This window comes from Antechinus flavipes, chromosome 4, assembly GCF_016432865.1.
Source record: "Antechinus flavipes isolate AdamAnt ecotype Samford, QLD, Australia chromosome 4, AdamAnt_v2, whole genome shotgun sequence".
Lineage (NCBI taxonomy): Eukaryota > Metazoa > Chordata > Mammalia > Dasyuromorphia > Dasyuridae > Antechinus > Antechinus flavipes.
In genome coordinates this window covers 90,063,677-90,086,959 of record NC_067401.1, presented here as the reverse complement: position 1 = coordinate 90,086,959, position 23,283 = coordinate 90,063,677, and the positions used below count along the sequence as shown (strand labels likewise).

The following is a 23,283-nucleotide window of genomic DNA, read 5'->3' as shown; positions in this document are numbered from 1 at the left end:
AGTTCTCTATACCATTAATTTTTTAATCTCTGATAAAGATGCACTGGCTCCAGCAGACAGGTTTTATAACCCACCAGAAGAGCAGTGTCCAGTGCAAGCAGCTCCACTATCTTTAGATAATCACCAGGTGATGTGGAGAGACCCAGAAAGTGGTGAATGGAAGGGACCAGATAGGCTAACTGCTTGGGGGAGAGGATTTGCTTGCATCTCTACATGTGGAGAAGGAATCAGATGGGTGCCTACGAGCCGCATTCACCTTGTCCATTGCAGAGAGATGGAGCAGACCCTTGAAACAAAGGAGAAGACCCAAGAAATATCGGGTGATTCTGTTGCTGATTGTGCTCACCATTGAAAGAGCATAGCTGACAATGAGACTGTTAAAAAGACTTTTAAAATTTTCAGGAATCATTGGATTTCCTAACACAAGATGAAACTGTTTTAGTTCTTGAAAAACCAGCGAGAATCATTGGATTCCTTAAGATGAAAAAATGTTGATGAGACTTTTGCAGTACTTCAGGGCTTACAGGAACTATTGGATTCCTGGCACATGAACTAATGGACAATGGATTCCTTATGGACTATTTCTAGGACCTATGGACATGTGTAAATTTTCAGGTTGATTCATGTTGTTACATTACTACTAGCCTGTGTTGTATTGCTATGTGCTTATGTAAATTGTGTATAATGCCTCCCATATTGATGGATTTATGTATACCATGTATATCTGTTACAAAGTTCTGGCCCATATTGATGGATTTATGTGTACCCCTTCAGAAACCCACTAATCTGATTAGATTTCCTATTTCCTTTGGTGTTTTCATCTAACAAAAGAAAGGGGGAGATGTTGGAATCCTTACAAACTGCTAACTAATTAGAGTTGATCTAATCTTACAAGAAGATTTTGGCCAGAACCTGAAACAAGGTACTAAGTAGAACTAATTAGTACAATGCTTGTGTTTACACCTTTGTGTTCACACCTCCCTTAAAGCTCTTTGGGCCAGAGAGCACTATGGGAGAAAACCCATAATCCCATTCTCTCAGAAGATTCACATATAAGGCGAGAGAGCTATTCCAGAATACTTTTTCCACTTGGCTGGCTGGTCGCAGAGGAAGGAGTTCAGCTGGACTGGAGAGGAGCGACTCTGGTGCAGACAGAGAGCACTTTGCAGAATTACGCCAGAAGCCCTCTCTCCGAGGCAAAGCAGAATATATTCCACTTGGCTGGCTTGTGGCAGACGAAGAGTTTTCAAAGGATAAAGCTACGAGTGAGAGTTCAGTGGACAACCAGATTCATCTTCATCTCACACCACTGTGGTAGGTGGCTGGGCTCTTGCACACCCCCCACTGAGACCAAGCTGGTCTGAAAGACTCACCAGAAAGCTAGCTGAGCCCCAAGAGAAGGAAACAAGAGATTCATTCCATCTCTGTGCTGGTTGGAGGCTGAAGAAAGCAGAGGCAGAGGCTAACGGACAGGACCTTTGGATTTGGAGATATTCGGAGGGCCTAGAGAACAAGAACTCCAACATTTGAACTCCAACACCCAGCCACAGGAATTTTCACCTCCCAAACAGCATGACGATGTGAGCATCAAAGCAAGAGAAGACTGAGGCAACCTCTAATGATGAGAGTTGCCAGGCCCAGCAGTGCTGCTGGGTCCTGGGCAAGCAGGAACCAGCACAGTTGTGAGTGCAGAAGCAGTGGGGCAGTGGCTTCAGGAACTTACAGGAATGTTTCAGGTTTCTTACTAGAGGAGAGAATTGAAAGGAGGACCTGAGGCTAATGGCATCATTCACACCAGAAAGTAGAGCTACTAGTAAAAAAAAAAAAAAAGGTAAGCAGAATAAGAAAAAGGAATCCAACCACAGAAATTTAGTATGGAAAGAGGGAAAGCCAGGGTTTATCTTCAGAGAACACTGGAGCAAAAAACAAAACAAAACAAAATAAAACAAAACAAAAAACAACTCTCTCTTCCCTCAAAGAGTAATGTTAAATGATTACTTGCCCCAAAATGATTTATATAAGAACTCAGAAAAGATTTTCCTTTTCAAATGAGAAAGATTGATTGAAAATTAAAAAAACAACAACAACAAAAGAACAATCCAAGGAAAACAAGATTATAACTAGATAGTTAGGCAACAAGTAAAAGAGATTCAGAATCTTAAAAAAGAAAACTTCCTTGAAAACTAGAATTAGGCAAGGGGAAGCCAGTAAAGTTATGTTAGACCAAGAAATAAAAAAAAAAAAATAGAAAGAATAAAACAAGGAAAATCTACAAAAATGTCATAGCCAAATTCAGAAACCCCCAGAATAAGGGGGAAAATATTACAAGAAATAAGAAAAAAACAATTCAAATACAGGTGAGCCACAATTAGAATCAAATAAGACCAACTAGTAACTTCATTGAAAGACTGCAGGTATCAGAAAACTATATATCAAAGGGCAAAAAAAATTAGGGTTACAGCCAGAAATATCATACCCAGCAAAGTGAAACATGACCCTGTATGAAAAAAAGGACATTCAATTAACAGCCAGACTTTCAGGATTTTGTTGTGAAAAACATAAACTTAATGGAAAATTTGACATAGAAGATCCAAGAGAAATATAAGGTAAACATCAAATGCTAATTTCTAGGGATTCAGTAAGGACAAACTGTTTATCCACATATCTAAGATTGTCATTAGTTGATTTGAAAGAAAAACTGGAGAAGAGTTGAATGTGATTTGATTCTTAAAAAATAATACCTTGTAGGAAAAGGTAGCAAGAGTAATTATATATAAATAAAATGTGAGAGCAAGAATTGACAGAGAAGATTGGATGGGGGAGGAGGACCAATAGTTCTGAAATCCTATTTACATTGGGAATGGGTAAAGACAATACAGCACATATATTTCTAGAAAAGTTTAAGATAAATTAAGTAAAGAAAAGAAATTAAGAAATAAGGAAAAGAAATAGAGAGTATATAGATTAAAAGGAATAGGAGAAGGTGTATAGATTAATAGAAATGGGATAAAGAGAGAAGAACAAGGTAGGACAGAGGATAAGGAAAGGTAAGTTAAGTAATAGCAAAGCAAAGAAACAGGGAGAAGTAAAACAGAGGAGTCAATAGGGTAGAATATAAGAGATACACACAAACATAATGGTAATGATGAGGAGTAGAATTTAGAAAAAATAGGGATGGCAAGCATTAATCTTAAACAAAGTTAAAGCAAAAATAGATTTACTCCAAAGAGAGAAAATAGGAAAACTACACTATATGTCAGTCATGTTAATCAATTATTTTAGACTATTTACAATTACTAGGTAGTAGGAGGTTATTGCTGTGGTATAGAAAATGATGAGTTAAAAATTTTAGAATAAACTGCAAAGACTTGAATTTATGAAGGCTGATGTTATCTCCCCCCAGAGAAACAAGATAAACAAACATAGTAAGGTCTTACATAGATGTATATGAATGTATAGCTGTGCATATGTGCATGATGATAGATATCTATATATATGTATATGTAAATATATTTGCATTTACTTGGAGCCTTCTTGGAGGAGTTGGTGGGGTGGAAAGGGAAAAAAGGATAAAGTAAAAAGTGTGCAATAGAAAGCATAAGAAAACCTACAAGGAAGTAACAAAAAGGTAGACAGCTGTTAATGCATTCTGTAGTATTTATTGCATAGATTTTCTTGAAATGGAAATTTATTGTCTCATATTTTGAATCCTCACAGATTCACATGGCAATGTGTTTTTCTCTTTTTTTTTTGTATTTAAGTTTTAAATAAATATTTTTTAAAAGATCTAAACTTTTGGGACAAAAACTTTCTATTTGACAAAAATTGCTGGGAAAACTAAAACTGAAATTCCATTTGACACAAATAAGATATAGACTGACATTTCACACCAGATAACAAGTTAAGATCAAATGACCAAACAAGAGATAAAGAGCATCACAGGACATAAAATGGATAATTTTGAGTATATTAAATTTAAAAGATTTTGTATAAACAAAACCAATGCAGCCAAGATGAAAAGAAAAGCAAGAAATTGGAGGGGAAAAAAAATTACAGCAAGCCTCTCTGATAAAGGCCTCATTTCTTAAATAAATAGAGAATTGAATCAATTTTATAAAACTATGAATCATTCCTCAACTGAAAAATTATCAAAGGATATAAACAGACAGTTTTCAGGAAAAAAAAATCACAGCTATCAATAGTTAGATTAAAATGTTTTAAATAGTAGTAATCAGTAATGACTAGGAACTCAGTGTAGAAATCAAAATTTTAAAAAACTCCCAGTTACTACCTCACACCTATCAGATTGGCCAAAATGACAGAAAAGGAAAATGACAAATGTTAGAGATTTTGTGGAAAAATTGAGACACTGATGCATTGTTGATAGAATCATGAATTCATCCAAACATTCTCAAAAACAATTTGGAATTATGCCCAAAAAGCTATAAAATTATTAACACATGCTTTGACCCAACAAGACCACTACTAGGTATGTATCCAAATAAATCTTAGAATAAAAAAATGATTTATATGTATAAAACATTTATAACAATTCTTTTTGTGCTGACAAAATTTTGAAAATTAAGGGGATATCCATCAATTTTGGAATGGCTGAGTGTATGATTGTATAAGATTGTGATGGAAGACCATTATGCTATAAGATACAATGAGTAAGTTGCTTTCAGAAAAAACTGAGGAAAGACTTGTGAACGGATACAAAATGAAGTGAGCAGAAGCAGGAGAACAGTGTACACAGCAATATCAATGTTGTACAATGATCAGCTGTGAGTGGCTTAGATGTTCACAGCAATACAATTATCCAAGAAAATCCTGAAAGATTTAGGATGAAAAATGCTATCTACCCTACAAAGAAGCAACTGATAGAGTTTGAATTCAATTTGAACTATACTTTATTGTTGTTGGTCTGTTTTCCTTTGCAACAATGTTAATATGGAAATATATTTTGCATGATTGCACATGAATAATCGATATCACATTGTTTATTTCCTCAAGGCATGGAGAGGGAAAGAGAACATTTGAAACTCAAAGTTTTTTTTTTTAAAAGGAACATTTTTAAATGCATACATTTATTTGAGAAAATAAAAATAAATAAAATAGGAAGTATACTACTAAAATAAATTTTAAGAAAACTTAAGAAGATAGGCATCTTTATTTCCTTGAGAAATTTTGGGCCATTAATAAAGGGCTTTGTAATTTTCAAAAGGCCATCTAGTCTGCCTTTCTCTTCATTTTCAAAGATGAGCCCATCTCATTGTAATTTTTAATTGTTTCTTAAAAGTCTGTAAGTTGTTCTGCTAACTGCATCTCATAACTTGAAAAATTTGGTATCCTTAATCTACTTATTTTTTTTTACTGAGTGAACAATGAGATCTAACTGTTGCAGCTAAGGACTTTTCAAAGGAGATTTTGCAATGTGCCACATACAACTTGATGCAAGAAAGATGTCATCTGCAAACAGGAGCATCTGGAGGGAATCCTTCCACAGGAAATGCCTATTCAAATTGAACTAAGCACTAGATCTCCTATTTGACACTGGCAAGCACCTTTGGCAAACAGATGCCCTCCCCATTTTATTCCTCTTCTAATATTTACGATCAGAAGGTCATCAACAAGATCATATTTATTATATCTATCAAGGAATCTTGAATGATTTTGATTGATGGATGGGGGGGGTCATCTTTTTGGAAAATAATTTTTAAAGTTGTGTTTTGCTCACTGGAGCCAAATGCTTATTTATGATGAACACAGAATAAGATCACTGTGATCTTAAATTTTCTATATCCTTCAGTCAGTTGCAGGATAGCAAAGATATGGTCTTTTGTGGGATATTGTTTGCAGATGCTTTCCTTTTCCCAATAAAATCCTCATTAAAGATGACTCAGTGCACCATGGTTAAGTGGAAAAAGCACTGACTCCAGCATCACAGGACTTTAGTTTAAATTTAGCCTCTGAAACTTATTGCTTGTGTGATCTTGGGGAAATCACTTAATCTCTCTTACCATCTCTATAATGAGGGGGGTTGGACTTGTTGGTATCTGAGGTCTCTTCTAGCTCTAGATGTGTTATCCTTAGATGTATAAGTAGAACATACAGTTTTTATTATCCATGATTCTTTGTTTTATGATTCTTAAGTATATCATTTTCCTGGTTCAAAATAATTTAAATTGAAACATTTGATATTATGATTTTATTTTTTCATCATTTTGATGATAGTTACAATATGCATTAGTTTCACACTATGTTTACCTTTCCCCAAATGATGTGCATCCATCAATTTTTTCTAGTTCTTCTATCTAAAAAAGTGTAGGATGCAAATATATAACAAAAATATCATAACATTTTAGTATCTAAGAAGCCTTCCTTTTAAAGAAATAGATGTCTTTTTTTTTTCATTTCTTAATATCTCCTTTCTCATTTCCTTAACTATCCAGCCATTCCTTTTAATCAATACTTTTTCAAAAGAAAAAAAAATTCTAAAAGATGAGTTAAGACATTAACTGAGGGCAGCTAGGTGGTGCAGTGGATAGAGCACCAGCCCTCAAGTCAGAAGAACCGGAGTTCAAATGTGACCTCAGACACTTAACACTTCCTAGCTGTGTGACTCTGGGCAAGTCACTTAACCCCAATTGCTTTAGCCAAAAAATAAATAAATAAATAAATAATGACTGTATTTGGAATTGGTTGTGTTTGTATGTGAATTGAACTATTTTTACACCTATAGCAAAGATATTTTCTCAACTCTCTGCTAGTCTTGATTATTTTAATGACATAGTGTTTAGTGTTGTTTATTATTTTGGGATTTTTTTCTTCATCTTTTTATTCTTTTCATTTACTATATTGCTGTACTTTGTTTTAAGGGGATATATTTGTCCATGGATTGGCTTATTTCATTTTACATCAATTCATTTCCGCCCCACAAAAAATATTCATGTTTGCCACATCACAGCAAATAGTATGAAATAGTAAAATTCCATATTATCTGGATAATAAAATTGGCTTAGCTATTTATTTTCCATTGATTCACACATTTGATACCATTCTGAGTGAGTTCCCCAAATTATTAGGAAGTACATTGATATGTGTGAGCAGAATGAATAGTGGAAGATCAAAGCTAGCAATGGGTCAAGTTCAATCAACATTTTCAGTTGTGAGAAAATTAATGGAAGCACTGAATCTTGAAAGGGCTCTAAATTTAGAATTGGAAGGTATTTTTGAATTACTCTAATTCAATCCCTTTGGTTTACAGATGAGAAAACAGGTTTAAAGAGGAGAAATTATTTCCCTAAGGTCATAGACGTAGTGTCCGAGCATAATGTTGAGCCCATATCTTTTGTTCCCAAATCTCGCACACTTTCTATTGCGTTGCATCTGGGAAGTTTAAAATTTATTTTACTACTAATATAGGATATTTTTAGGATTTTTTATCTGGCAAATCATTAAAAAGTATTTATTTTTTAAATTGAAGTTTATTATTTTATAAGGTTACCACTTAAAGAATAATGTCCTATCCTTTTGGCATGAAGCCAAAATCTGTAATAAAATTTGATCATATTAAACAATAGATGAAATAGTAAAGGGAAGCAAAGATAGGAAGAGTTTTCTGACATGTGTCCTAGTACACCCTAACTGAATTTTTACCATTCTATACAATACCATACTTTTCTTAAAAAAAAAAAAAAAAAAAATCTAGGTGTTCCTTGAACTCATTTATCCTCACTGCTTTGGTTTCCTTCCTGATAATAGGTTCCATATGTTTCGTACCCTTTTCAGGAAATAGTTTTCCTTAAGTTCTCTATTAACCTCCAGTTTCTTAACATTTATATTATTGCCCCCTTCCCTTCACCTTAACCTCTTCCTCCTGCTTTGACATATTTAACAATATGTTGAAAAAAAAAGAGGGTGTTGTCTTGGGGTTTGGAAACTTTTTTTTTCCAGTCAGGCTACTCATCCTCTATTATTTCCATAAATAAGTATAGTCACCTTAAGTTTTCATCAATTTTAAGATGATTTCCTCTACTTTATGTTGCATGTTATGATCCAATTAGCATATCTGTGGTATGGCAACCAGTACTGCATGTAATATTCTAGAAATGGATGTATAACACATGCCTTATGAAAAACAATAACATGTTGTTTGTTGTTAGTTTGTCCTCTTTCTTTGTGAATCTAACTTAATAAATCATGTTTGCTATTCTTGAACTTCCTATGATGGCTTTGCAGGTAATACCACCTTTTGTAAGCCACATACCCATATGTATCTATAAAAATCCTTTCAATGGGCTCCTCCGAATTACATAAAATCAATCCTCTTCCTATGATCTAAATCTTTACTGTGTTTATGTTCTTTTTTCCTCTATTGTTCATTTATAAATTTCCCATATATCTATACCTATATGGGGAATTAATAAATATCTGCAATGCTCTTTCAGAGAATAAAACTACCCTCATCTTCCCTTTTTCCTGCTACCTTTTTTCATTCCTAATGAATATAAGTTTTCTTATCTAGTTGATGAAAATGATTTTTTAACATTTATTTTGCCATTGCACCTTAAAGACCATGGAACTTCCTTCTGACTTTTAACTGAAGCAATCTGTTTTTAACTCTGCTAAAATGGAAGCTCCTTGAGAGCAAAGACTGTTTTTGATTTTCTTATGTGCATTCTTAGTGAATGTCTATAATTAATTCTGTATTCATTCATTCATTCATTTATTCATAACTTCTTTCATTTGCTCTACTGAAATCATTTATGGTAAGCTAGCAACATGGCTATATTCTAATTTTGTAACAGAACACTTAATCTTAGAGAAGAGGTCATAGAGAGGAAGAGGAACAGTGGAAAGAGTCTTTTATTTGAAGTTTCAAATACTAGCTCTGTTCCTTATATACTGTGTGATCTTGGGCAAGTGACTTAACTAAAAAACTCGAGTTTCTTCATTTGAAAAAGGAAAGGGTTGGAATAGATCAGGCGCTCACAATCTTTTTTAATAATATGAAGCACTTTCAGTCTGGTAAAATCTATGGACCCATTTCCAGAATAATTTTCTAAATACATATGATAAAATATGTAGGATTGCAAAGGAAACCAATTATATTAACATACAGTTATCAAAATATCTTGACTATAGTTTAAGAACAGTTAGGCTATATAATCTTTAAGATCACTTTCTACTCTAGATACAAGTCTTTGATAAGGAGAGAAATTATTACATATTTTGGGAATAAAATATGCCAGAAAGAGAAGCCACACTTCTCATTAGAAACTGATATAGACAGAATTTTTGACATATTTCCCTAGATTTTCATATAAAGAACTGCAGGTCAAAATCCCACATGATTTTTCATAGTAAGCTTTTCTCTTCCATGAAAGGCAAAATGAAGCTTTGGATAGGTCTGGTATATTTGGGCCAGATTTCTGCTACTAGTTGACAAAAATGCCCACATGTGGGAGATTTAATGTTTTTTGATAATAAGTGGAGCCACATTTTCAGGTGGAATAAAAAGAGAAAAACTAGAGCTTGTTGTACAGACTAACTCACTCTCCTCAGAATACTTTGTTTTTAATTGAGAATTTCATTTTCACCTCCTTGTTCTCTAGACCTCTATTTAATGTCATATATCAGCTAGTTTCTCTAGAGAAAAAAAAAATTGAAACAAAGAAAACAATCATTATTGAATTTCTATCATTAACCACCTTCCCAGGTAACTCCCTTCCCCCCATGATTCTTATCTCCCTCCTGATGACCCCTGGAAAGAGGAGAAAAAGTTGAGAAGGGCCAGGAGAAACTTTTACCCACTGGACAATGCTTCTGTTGGAGAAGATATCAAGGGGGTAGAGAACCTTCTACAAAAGGGAAAACCCAATGTAGAAGAAAGGGAAAGAGACCTTGGAAGGGTGAGTGCACATGAGCATCATATGTGAAGATGCCAATTACTGCCTCTTTGAGCCCAAATATAGTCTGAGTCTGCATGCCATACTGCTCTTTTCTGTCACAAAGGAACATGCCTTATATTTGTCATAGTGGCATCAATAAGCAATAACACTATGTATTTTAATGTTAGTAATTGTAATTTATCTGCCAAATGGTTTAGGGAGAGAAGCATTTTTATTATTTATTGTTATAGAAGTTCTTCTTTCTTGAAATTAGTTCATAGTAGAATTAAGCTTTGAGGCAGTGCTTTTATTCTTACCACTGCTATTTCTGTGTAACACTGTGCTACTTGCTGAGTGAAGAATAGTGCCATATATATTCATACATACATACACACATGCACACATATATACACAGAGACATATATATACGGTCTAATTATTCGCCTCCTTTTCTATTTACTTTCTTGTCCAAAAATTGTCAAAGGAGAAGGTAGATAGCCAAACGTTAGATCAAGGATACCAATCACATCTCATACAGCATACTTCAATTTTCTCTCTGAGAAATAATTACCTGAAATTCTGTATGGACTAAATAAAGAGAGATCTATGCTCGGTTACTTGGAATGAAGCCAGGAGGTCAGTTTTCTCTACTTTTTATATTTAATAAGTTAATTTGTTTTCCTTGCTATTAATGAGAAGAGAATTTTAAACAAGATCAGTTGTTGATTAAGTATTAAAGGCTGTTCTGTGAAACTCCAAAATAATGTCTTCAGATGATAAACAACATTATTTAAAACTAGACTCTCTCTCTATATATGTATGTATGTATGCATGTATATATACATATATTATTTCTTTGTACCAGATTTGTTGTAATGGCAGAGTCTGGAAGAAAGAAAAGCACTCTGAATTTCATGGCAAATCTAGATGTTATTGTTTAATAATTTCAGTCATGTTTAACTCTTTGTGACCTTGTAGAGCAAAGACCCTGAAAAGGTTTGGTATCTCTTTCTCCAGCTCATTTTATAGATTGGCAATTGAGGCAAACAGGATTAAATCACTTGCCCAAAGTCACAGAGCTAATAAAGGACTGAAGTTAGATTTGAACTCAGGAAGATAATTCTGGCGCTGTATCCAGTGTGTTGTGTAGATTTTTCCAATTTTAGATATATCATTGAAGAATTTATTAATTTATTTTCTCTTTCATTTCTCAAGTTTAAAATTTGGGGATAATTTTAAAAACAAATATAGCTATCAGAATATATGTATGGATTTTCCTTTTCTTTGGAAAATGGACTAGCAGAATGGGGACAGGAATATGTAATAACTTTTTTTATCCAGTAGTTTTCCCATCCAAATATAATTCGCCATGATTGGTAAATCAGAATACTTTTAGGCAGTGTTTTACAAAGTCTCCTAAGAGTTCTGCTTTCTTTTATTAGCTCTGGCTAATTTGTTTTCATTTAAATCTATTTGAAAATGATTTATACTTCATGTTTCCTGAGGATAGATTTTATCATCTTTCCTACCCTCTTTTTCACTTATGCTTTTTTAGTTATATCTATAAATGTGTACTACTTGTCTATAATGATACTCATGGGCCTCCTCTTATCTTTTCCTTCTGGCATCCTTGTTGGTGGAAGGAATCTTACTAAGTCTTTTGGACTTTTCTCTCACACTGCACTGATGTTGTATCTCTATTATCAAATAGAGGATTTCCTATCAAATAGGAAGATCCTATTGAGCAGGATTTTCAGAAATGTTTAGATTATATCCTGATTGAATAAATTGGAATGCTTTTTTGGGGGATGTATTTTTATTTCCTTATATTTTGTAATTATATGTATGTCATCTGTAAATTTAACCTTTCTTTTAAGTGATTTCCCCTACCAAGTTTGGTTAATCCCAAAGGCAAGTGATACTACCCTTTAATAGGTCATACAGAGGATATAGGAACTCGACAATAGTGGATGGAACCCATCTTATTTTCAGAATAACTGAATTACATAACACTGGAAAATTTATAAAGTACTTTTTGAATTTCATTTTATTGTCATAATAATGTTGAAAGGCAGATACTATTATTATCCTAATTTTACAGCTGAGATAACTAAGGCATAGAAATATTAAATGACTTGCACCATAGTAAGTATCAATTTGATCAATTTTACCACCTACCTGTGAAATTCAGCATCAGAAAGAGCCTCAATGTTTATCCAATTTATACATGAACAGGAATCTCCTGACACTATAAGACCAGATAGGTGGTCTTAAGAGGACAAAGTATTTCCTTCAAAGGCATAGTTGATTTAGGAAATAATTATATACTTTATTAATTAATTTTACTTTATTTTAATTCTTAAAATTTTTTGAAGTGAAGCTGTTAAATACAAGAAATCTGGTGTCCATTAATTTTTGTTAGTTTAGAAAAAGCAAAAACCCCTCAATTATAAAATGGCAGAAATTATATTTTTTATTTAAGCATTTTGTGTATTTATTTGTTGTCATGAAAAGTACAATCTCCAGAAAAGAATTTAAAACTAAAAAAAAAAAAAGAAAGAAGAAGAAGAAGAAGACATTGTACCAGCTCTCTGATTACAATTTTTTTTTCCCACATGAAGCTTGGTATCATATGTTGAGTACTTGAATGGGATTCAGGAAACCTATAAGAGTTATTTTCTTCAACATGTAGCCCTGTGACCATGGACAAGTCATTTTGCCTTACAGACTTTGGTTACTACATCTATGTGTGGAGGAGTTGGATTCAATATCACAAGTCTTTTCTAATCCTAAAATTCTATGAAATAAATATTGAAATAATATGAGTACTTGACAAATTTTTATAGATTTATTAGCATAATTGAGAGCATATGAAGAGTTTATTAGTTGATAATACATAGGGAGCAAAATCACCTGAGCTTTAATTATAATAATGTTCATGTGAGGGCAAAAAGTTTGGCTTTCTTTTTATGAGTGTCTGAGTATAAAATAGATAACAATTCAAGTAGCTCCTTGTTTTATTATCTCATCAATTAAATGGAGTATTTGCAAAATTTATTCAGGTAGAAAGAAATAGGTGAAGGAACTTGTTTCTCATTTAATATATATTAGCCTTTGTTCTTGGCACCAAGTCTTAAGAGCTATTCCTATTGAGTCACAACTTATAATATGATATTTATAAATAGGAAAAAAAAGAGGGAAGCATCAAATAATTTAGAATTTAGTAGGTGGCATTAGAGATAATCTGAACCCAATACTTTCATTTTACAAATTAAAAAACTGATATCATAGATTTAAAGCTGAGGGAGGTCCTACATGGTCATTAAGTACAATCTCCTCATGTTATAGGAGAGGAAAAGTAGGGCCCAAATACCTCAAGTGTCTTGGCCAAAGATATACAGACAATAAGTAGAAGAGGTGGCATCTAATTCTACAACAGATAGTAAACAAATATTTATTAAATGTTTACCATATGTCAGGCCTGTGTTAAGGGCTAGAGATTCAAAGAAAGATTTTAAAAATCAATTATCTAATATTCTTTTTTTTTGTTATAGCTTTTAATTTACAAAGATTATTTTTTTAAAATAAATTTTATTGATTTTTTGTACTTCATAATTTTCCCCTTTATCTCTCTATCACCCCACCCACTTAATCCATACAATAACTTTTAAACCAAAAAGAGAAGAGGGAGAGAAAAAAATGAGCATTATCAGTCAACTTACAGAAAAAATCTGGAACATTAAATATCCTTGAAGGTCACCTGTGAAGATGAAGTTGAGAAACCATATGGCTTCTGTGGAGTTATATTTAATTTTTTTATAATATTGTAATACAGTAACTGTTCTTTCCATTTATATATCTGTAGTCCTTGTGTACATTGGCTTTTTAAAAAATTATAGGTTAATTATTTTTATAAATTCCTGTAAATTTTTCATATTTTATATGAAGTATATTAATCCATTACCACACAATATTTATGTGCTACAATTTTTTGCTCATCTTCTAAGTGATAAGCATCTATTTTTTTAAGTTATTTTGACCAACAAGAGTCTTTCTTGAAGAAATATTTTGAGGTATTTGGAGTATTTTCTCTTTTAACACTTTTGTATTTACTACAAATGTCTAGTAGTGTGATCTTTGAGAAGAAGGATATGGTTATTTTAGTTACTTTATTTTTTTAATTCCAAAATTTCCCAAAATGACATACTAATTTATAGTACCTCCATTAATCACTGATCTTTCTATATCCTTTCCATAATTGCTTATTCCCATTTTTTGCCATAATTACCAGATTTCTGATTGTTAGAGCATTTGCATTTTTCTTTAAAAAAGGTGTAGTGCTTTCATATTTTGTCATAGCTTGCAATTTTCCTTTTGAGAACCTTGTTCATATTCTTTGGCCTCTAATCTATTGGGAGATTTTTTTCCTCTCTCATATATTTCCATTGATACATCATATTTAAAGAAATTTAATTGAATGATTTTAGTTTCCTGTTTGATGGTTATCTTTCAGTTGCGTTTATTTTGCTTGTGTAGAAGCTTTTCAGTTTCATATAATCATAATAATTTATGTTTTGTATTCCTTTTATCCTTTGTTTAGTTAACATATATTTATTAACCATAGTTTAAAAGGCATTTTATCTGCTTCTTTTAATAATATGTAGTTTGAGTTTTAATATTCAGATTATGAATCATTTTGAATTTACTTTGAAGTATAGTTTTCTAATTCCATTTTTAAAAATCAGGCTCTTTTCTAGTTTTTTCAGCAATTCTTATCAAACAAGGGAATTCTTCCCCAAGGAGCTTACATGGGAAGGGGAAAAAAACTTAGTTTTAAGTTAAGGAAAATGACAATTGAATGCAACATGGATTGGAGTGAGGAAAAATGAGGCAATTGTAATAGTCTAGGTGAGAAATAATGAGAAGTTAATATATGGTGGCAATTGCATGATTGGAGAGAAGAGAACATATTTGAGAGATATGAAGATAAAAATAATAAAATTTTGTGAATAGATAAAAATATAATTTTGGCAATGGATATTCTATGAAATTCATTTATTGGTACTATATTTTAGCAAGAAGACCGACATCTTAAAGAACTTTATTTATTTATTTAATTTGATGTCACCTATATTTTCTACATAGCATTTGTTTTTCCTTTCCAGAGAACTATTCCTTATAATAACAACAAAAATTTAAAAAGGGAAAATAAAAGAAAGGATAAAAAATGAACAAAGCCAATCAATCCATCAAAAACAATCATTGTTTCACATCTGTGGATTCCTGCCCAACATTTTCATGAGTGGGAAGAGATATATTCAACTATCATTAGTGAGGACATGGGAGTTAGTTGTGTGTGGGGGAGGAATGTTATTTAGAATTTTAAAACATTAATTTTTAGAGTTTTTTTTACTTATTTTTATAACATTTATTTATATGTTATTGTCATTGTGCACACTGTTTCCTAGATCTGCTTATTTTATTCTGCCTCTATTATTATTACTCTTTCTAATCTTCTTTTCTCATCATATTTGTAGTATCTTAATAATCATATCCACTTAGATTTATATAACTCGATTTTTTTAGCTATTTCCCTATCCATCACCATTAATTTTGTTTCCTATTCTTTATTACTAAAAAGAAAATGCTGCTATGAATATTTTGGAGCCTTTTTGACTTCTTGACTTATATGTCCAACTATGGAATATATGGTTTAGGGTTAGACATTTAAAAAAATAAAGAAAGCCAATTTATTTTCATAATTTGAAATTGCTCTCCAGAATGCTCCATTTCTGTTTTTTTGGCTCATCACAGAGTAATTTCTGTCCTCAGAACAAAAACCATCTTTACTTCTTTTGAACCAAGCATTGGAAAATAACTTCCCAGACCCCAAAGTAACTAAATAAAAGCAAATGAGTTTTTGTCAGCCAGTATAAAGTAATGAACTGCTCCTGTGTGTGTGTGCATAAATAAGACTCTTACTGTTGTGGGCAGTGGTTGAAGAAACAATTGTCAGAGTAACCGGAAATGCTTTAATACCCTTTTGAGGTTGATAAGTGATGTGACCAAAATGATACTAAGACAAAAGTTGATGGTAATGTGAAGGGAAAGGTAAAGAAGGTGAGGGTGAACTGAGTTTTTTTCACAAGATTTTTCAGACACAGTTGATATAACTGCCTCTCATAGCATTCTTTAATTATGTCACTGTTCTATGTCAACTTCCATAGTGCCTGATGAATAATTCTAACAAATGTGCAGTCTGATTAATAGTGTACTGTTGCCAGTAATGTAAGTTAGAATTGATCCTTGTCTGCCCATTCTATGTAACGCTCATCCATTTTCTCTCAGAAGTTTGCCACAAACAGAGACTTTCTCTAAGTTATCTTAATATCATCAAAGTATCTCATAGTTTACCAAACTCTGTCTAGCCTCATTTTTTTTTCAGTCATGGATTTCTATGGTGATATGTTGCCCTCTTTTTAACTTACTTTCTTGTGATATGTAAATAACATGCATACCCTTGTGTCTCTACTTTGGCTAAATGTGATTTCTCCTCAAATAAATTTTTTAGAGATTAGTTTTTATACTTGCAACCATATAAGAGGAACAGTAGAATATTGGTGCTAAAAATGTGGATCTTCCAGTTAAAGTGGCAATCTACAAGAACTTTGAGGAGCCTGGATTCTTCTAAAATGTCCTTAGATACTTTAAAATACAACAGAAGAGGAAACGTTTAAAATAAAAGTAGAGAGAATTGACTTAAGCCTCCATTATCCCTTGCAATATTGCATTAGACTTCCAGTAATGTGTAGAGCTTTTGAGCAGAGATAAGCTAAAATAGATCGAAGGCATTAACATACAAGTAGTTTGAAGTCACAGTGGGATACAAGGTCATATTGACACCAAGTATAGAGCTTAGGAAGCCAGCACTCAAGTTACCATAAGAAACAGATATATATCAACACTCAGAATGTACCTAAGCCACAAAAAGAAAGTCAATTGTGCCCAGACTCCAGTGAATGCTCAATGAGTCTATCTATAAACCATTATCAAGCCTATCTATGAACCACCTTTGGAGATGTCAGCCAAACACCCAAGCAAAGTAGGCAAAACATAGGTTCCAGCATTCTATGTCTAATCAGAACATGTAAGAGAAGAAAAGTTTAAGAAGATAGCTTGGAGGAAAATACCTAATTAACATTTATAATTATGAACTCAAGCAAAAAACAGATGAAATCCAAATGTATTAGAAAACATAATTCCACAATACATTGTTCACAAGCAATACTCATGAAACAAAGATTCAGAAGTTGTAGTAGTATCCTTTCTGCTTTAGGAGTACTAAAAAAACCAGGGGTATCAATCATGATGATAGAGAATATGACAGTAAAGACATGTTTACAATATAAAAATAAGGAACTATGCTTAGAAATATAATGAATTGGTATCACTATTTAGAATACATATGTAAATATACATATATGTGTATATACACAAACATGCACACACAAAATAAATATCATAGTATCAAAATATTTAAAGGCCAATTTATTCAAATTAAAGAAAGTAGTAGAGAGTAAAACTTTCATAAGGGAAGACCATGGTATACCCACCTAGACAAACATAACAAATAGATAAACAAAAAGTAAATTAAATTACATATGTTGGATCTGTAGTGATTAGTGAAAAGGAATCTTTCTCTTCTATGCATGTCATTTTTACAAAAAAGTGGACACATATGTTAGACCATGAAAAAGTCACAAAAATATGTAAAAAAAAAAAAAAAAACCCACCCAGAAATATCAAACATATTCTTTGCCCAACAAAATGCAATAAAATTATATTTAATAAAGAGCCTCCAAAGAAAAAAGAAAAAATAATTTAGTAGCAAATATTAGTAAAATTAATGAAACATTAAAAATTAAAACTAAAATTAATTTAATGCTAAAATTGATTTATCAAAGAAACACTGTAGAATAATTAATATATGTCAGTAATGAGACAACCGTGAAAACTTTGGAATGTGACTACAATTTTAAGGAGGAAATCTGTATCTCTAAATGTTTTCATCAGTTAAAGAAAGAGCATGAAATTCCCCAAATTCATCAACTTAAGGGAAAAAAGAACTACTAAAAAAGCAAACAAATCACAAAATACCAGTTAAATACTAAATTTAAAACTCTGAACATCAAAAATGAGATTAATAAAATTGGAACAAAAAAAAGAACCTTGCATTTCAGGGAGATTATTAGATTCGTTAAAATAACTCTTCAATGTCCAAAGGTAAACTAACTCCATCTTTTGTTCAGTTCTGCGGACACAACACTATCTTTTGCCTCATAAAGAATATATTATATACATAATACATGTCAAAAATAAGTGCTAATAAAATTAATAATCATGCATACCATAGAGAACAAACTTTCATCCACTGGATCATGGTGTAGATAATTTTAAAAACTGGCTAATTTATGTATTGGGGTAATTGGGGGAATGTACTAAGTTGTTCTGAGAAAATTGAATCCAGTTTGTGACTTTGTTGATTTTTACATAGCTAGCATGGGATATGAGGAATCAGGAGAAGAGGACACAGAATATGTGAATAATTAACATTGCAAATATGTTTAGAAGGAGGCGTGGCAAAATTAGCTTTGGCACAAGTAGTAAATTTTCTCAATTTATAATGGACAGACAAGAGAATACAAATGTCTTGAAAATAATGCCATGGAGTGGGAAAACTCATTGGTTTTTTTTGAAGATTAAGTGGCATATTGAAACATTTATCCTGTAACAATGGTCATCATAAATGAGCACACTGACAAATCAGTGTTCATTTTTATTTTCACTTTCAAACACTAGGAGGTTTTTGGAAAATAAGCCATCTGCTTAGCATGACATTTCCAAAAATAAAGATAGTTTTATTGAACAAAATCTGGGATTGTACTGATATATGGGTTAGAAGTAAGTGACATATTTTGCCTTTCTAAAACTAGCTTCATAGTGCTAGGATCAATAAGAGAATGAGTAGAATGAATTACAATTTAGATCTGACCCACTGGAAGGACAGATAAGCTATAAGACCGAGAATACAAGTAGAATAATCTACTTACTTAAATAATCTGCATACTGTGCAGTCAGTCCATGAACACTTGTTGTTTGTCATTCATTGTCTAAGAGAAATGTGATAATAGAAATAATAAAATATTTCTTAAGAATTTAGAAATCCTTATTTGAAAGATATTATCTAATCTCAAGCAAATGAATGATATTAATGTTATCTTAGAAACCATTTACATAGAAAAACTTATTTATCTTCTTGTAACATCAAATTATAGAAAAGATGTATTTCAAAACTATTAAATAAAATAATTCAAAAGACATAATATCCAGGGAATAAAGCAATCTGTGCCATACTCTGAAATTTTTCTGTGGGTTAACAAATCTGACTTTGTAAAATGTTTCATTCCCCTAGTTTTCTATTTGCAAAATAGATGGAAAACATAGTATGGGAAGGGAGGGAAAGAGATATAATGTATGAAAATCCTTGGTAGAAATGCAAATAATAAGATGTCTGCATTTAAAATAACTTTAAATATCAGGACATACATATGCTACAGTCTTTTATCTAGAACTTTTGCAGATATTTTTACAGTGAGCGACTTTATTTTGAAATGTGAATTAAGATGGCATTGTAATGTGTGCTTTGATGCTGTAACAGGTCATTGTTGATGCATTTTTTCCCTAGACCTTCTTGCATTAGAAATATATTTTTTAATCTTTATAATGTGTTACTCTAGAACTTTTTCCAGAATCTGAGATTTTCTGATAGTAATTGACAATTTCATAATGAATGAAATCAACATTTTAAAGGTTTCAAATTAATTCATAAAATATTTATTAAGCATCTACTATATGGTTTCAATCCTAGGTGCTGGGGATATAAAGAAAAAGGTAGTCCATAAAGAGTTTACATTCTACTGGATGGAGAATAGGATGGGAAATAACATGTATGAAGATAACTAAATAAAAAAAAAATACATTCAAATATTATACAAATTCTTTTTTTTTAAAGAACTTAACTAAGAAAAATCTGGGAAGATTTCAAACTATCACTTCTTTTTCCTTTTTGCTCTATTTTTTCCTGTGCAACATAATTATAGAGATATATGTAGAAGAATTGCACATGTTTAATTATATATTAGATTACTTACCATCTAGGGGAAGGGATGGGAGGAAGAAAGGGAGAAAAGAACTGTGGAACACAAAGTTTTTCAAGGATGAATGTTGAGAAAGAAAACAAAATGCTAGCAAACAACAAAAAAAGTGAAAATATTATGTTGTGATCCATACTCAGTCCCCACATTCCTCTCTCTGGATGCATATGGCTCTCTTTATTGCAAGAACATTGAACTGAATCACCTCGCTGTTAAAAAGAGACACATTCATCAGACTTGATCATCATATGATCTTGTTGCTGTATACGATATTCTCTTGGTTCTACACACCTCACTTAGTATCAGTTCGTGTAAATCTCTCCAGGCCTCTGAAATCATCCTGTTGGTTGTTTCTTATATGAAACAATAATATTCCATAATATTCATATACCATAATTTATTCAATTATTCTCCAACTGATGGGCATCCACTCAATTTTCAGTTCCTAGTCACTGCAAAAAGGGCTGCTACAAACATTTTTATACATGTGGATCCTTTTCTCTCTTTTATGATCTCTTTAGTCTACAGGCCCAGTAGAGACATTGTTGGATAAAAGGGTTTGCACGGTCTGATAGCCTTTTGGGCATAGTTTCATATTGCTCTCCAGATTGATTGGATCAGTTTACACCACCACCAATAATATATTTGTGTTCCATATACCCTTCCCATATATACCCTTCAAAATTTATCATTATCTTTTCCTGTCATTTTAACCAATCTGAGGGGTGTGTAGTGGTATCTAAGAGTTGCCTTAATTTGCATTTCTCTAATCAGTGATTTAGAGCATTTTTCATATGACTAGAAGTCATATTCTATTTTCAAGACAAGAGACTTAAATATCTTTTTTGTTTCCTCTGTGCTTAATGAAATTAAAGAGGGAATGGGCATTTGTGATAATTAGTTTTAATTTGAGAAGCATTTTATTTGGTTGTTTTCTCATCTCTTAAAGAAGAATGCATATTTTTGCTTATTATTATGTGAATGTAAATAGGAATTTTTTTTTATACTAAAGCAACTGGGTCACACATAGGAAATGATTTAAAAAAAATATTTTGAAACTGAAGTAGTCACCTATCAGAATAAGGATATAATTATTATGAATTGTGCTTACTGCCCTTTTTTTGATCTAATAGTAGCCTTCCTTGTGTGTTTACACACACACAGGCACATATAAACATGCATATAATACATAATACATATGTGTAGTTATATGTTTAAACTAGATTTATAGTATATACATGTAGGGGTATATAATGAATGCATACATATAGAGATGGAGACAGATAGACAGGTTCTAATTTAAGCTAACCAAACAGAAGACAAGTTGACATATTTTATGAAGAGAGCAGAAGTTCTGATCTCTGTTGCCAATATTGGTGGTGTTTCTATTGTTTTTTTGCTTGCAATCATAAGCCCTGGATTCTGGTAAACATTGCCTTAAAATAAAATTTAACAATCCTTGATAATGTGTTGCTATAACAACAATATCATATGATAATCAATTCTAATGGACATGACTCTCCCACAATGATATGATTGAGGCCAGTTTCAATGATCTTGTGATGAAAAGAGCCATCTACATTCAGAGAGAGGACTGTGGGAACTGAGTTTGTGGAACAATATAACATTCCCACTTTTTTGTTGTTGTTTGCTTGCATTTTGTTTTCCTATTCATTTGTTTCCTTTTTTATCTGACTATTCTTGTGCAGCAAGATAATTGTATAAATATGTTTATATATATTGAATTTAACATATATTTTAACATGTTTAACATATATTGGATTGCTTGCCATCTAGGGGAGGGGATGAGGGTAAAGAGGGGAAAATTTAGAACACAAGGCTATGTAAGGGTCAATGTTGAAAAATTATCCGTGCATATGTTTTGAAAATAAAAAGCTATTTTGAAAAGATATAGTATCTGCAAATACTATCATTGTACCTAATATTTTTAGTATAGTCTTACCCCAAATTTAAGAATAAAGTTCTTCCCTATTAAGTGGGCTATTTATTTTTAATAATATTATTATCATGGTGATTTACAAAGATGTCTATAGCCACTTAGTTCAATTAGTAATGGGGACCCAGGTAGGGACATCTCATTCAATATTACATTTGCTACTGCTGGAGCTTGAATTTCTTTTTTTTTTTGAAAGATGCACTTAAGAGTGGGCAAAAAAGTATTGATGTAATTGTAGTATCATTGATCTATAGAGGAAAGGAACGTCATGTCATCTAGTCCAATTCCCACATTTTTCAAATGAGGGAACTGAGATATAGGGAAGTTTAGTGACTTGCCTAAAATCACAAAGGTAGTAAATTTTGGAAGCAAAATTTGAACCTACATACTCTATTTCAGAACCGATACTCTTCCAGCTGTACAAGATTATATTTCCCAATATAGCATGCTAAATGGATAGGAGAGGAACCATAGGGAGTTGGGCAGGGTAACCACTTGTTAGAGTGAGGAATTCCTCCTCTATATAGATTAGGGTAGATGACCACTGAAGTTCCTTGCAGCTTCCAAATTTAGTTTTTCTACTGTTCTTGTTGTAAATGTGAAATTTCCTGGCCAGTTATTCTTAGCTCCACCTTTTAGCCTTTTTATTTGTTCTGGTCATATAGAAATGAGTTTCATTTGGGTTTCAATGTGTAGGTGAGAACCAATGTCCTAAAGCAATATCATTTCCTTTTTTGTTGCCTTTTGTTTTTGTTTCCTTGAAAGTTGAAAAATTCACTGAATTCCTTAATTTTGAGCCAAACTTAGATTTGGATGATTTTTTAATAGTGGACTAAAGATAGATTGTACTATATTCCATAAGTTACCAAACCGAGAATGTTAAAGATAGATATACGAATAATGCTTTAACATAAAGCTATGACAAATGTTCTTACATCATATTTGTTAAGTATTAGAGCAATTACATTGTTTTAGATACCATATAAATAAGGTAACAGCTCTTGTCATCTGAGATTTTTTGTTGCTAAATACAATGACAACCTGAGAAGAGAAGAAAATTATATCTAATGATTAAACCTCTCCATTCATTTACTGCAGTGGTCACTTTATCATCTGAATAGACAGGAGTAGGTATGATTTAACTCCTTCATCACTCCATATGTGTTCCTTGTGAATAGAAACATTGCTGGTATAGTGGAAAGAACATTGGTATTAGAGT

General features: G+C 32.0%; 1 protein-coding gene and 1 long non-coding RNA gene across 3 annotated transcripts in view; one reads left to right on the top strand and one right to left on the bottom strand.

The window, feature by feature from the left end:
- The window catches only part of FMN2 (formin 2), a 446,111-nt gene that overhangs the window by 154,749 nt on the left and 268,079 nt on the right, over positions 1-23,283 (top strand). The window lies entirely within an intron of this gene.
- The window catches only part of LOC127559614 (uncharacterized), a 121,469-nt gene that overhangs the window by 77,567 nt on the left and 20,619 nt on the right, over positions 1-23,283 (bottom strand). Inside the window, exon 2 of the long non-coding RNA XR_007953171.1 lies at positions 19,004-19,063. This is a non-coding gene — a long non-coding RNA (uncharacterized LOC127559614). The remainder of the gene's footprint in view (positions 1-19,003; positions 19,064-23,283) is intronic.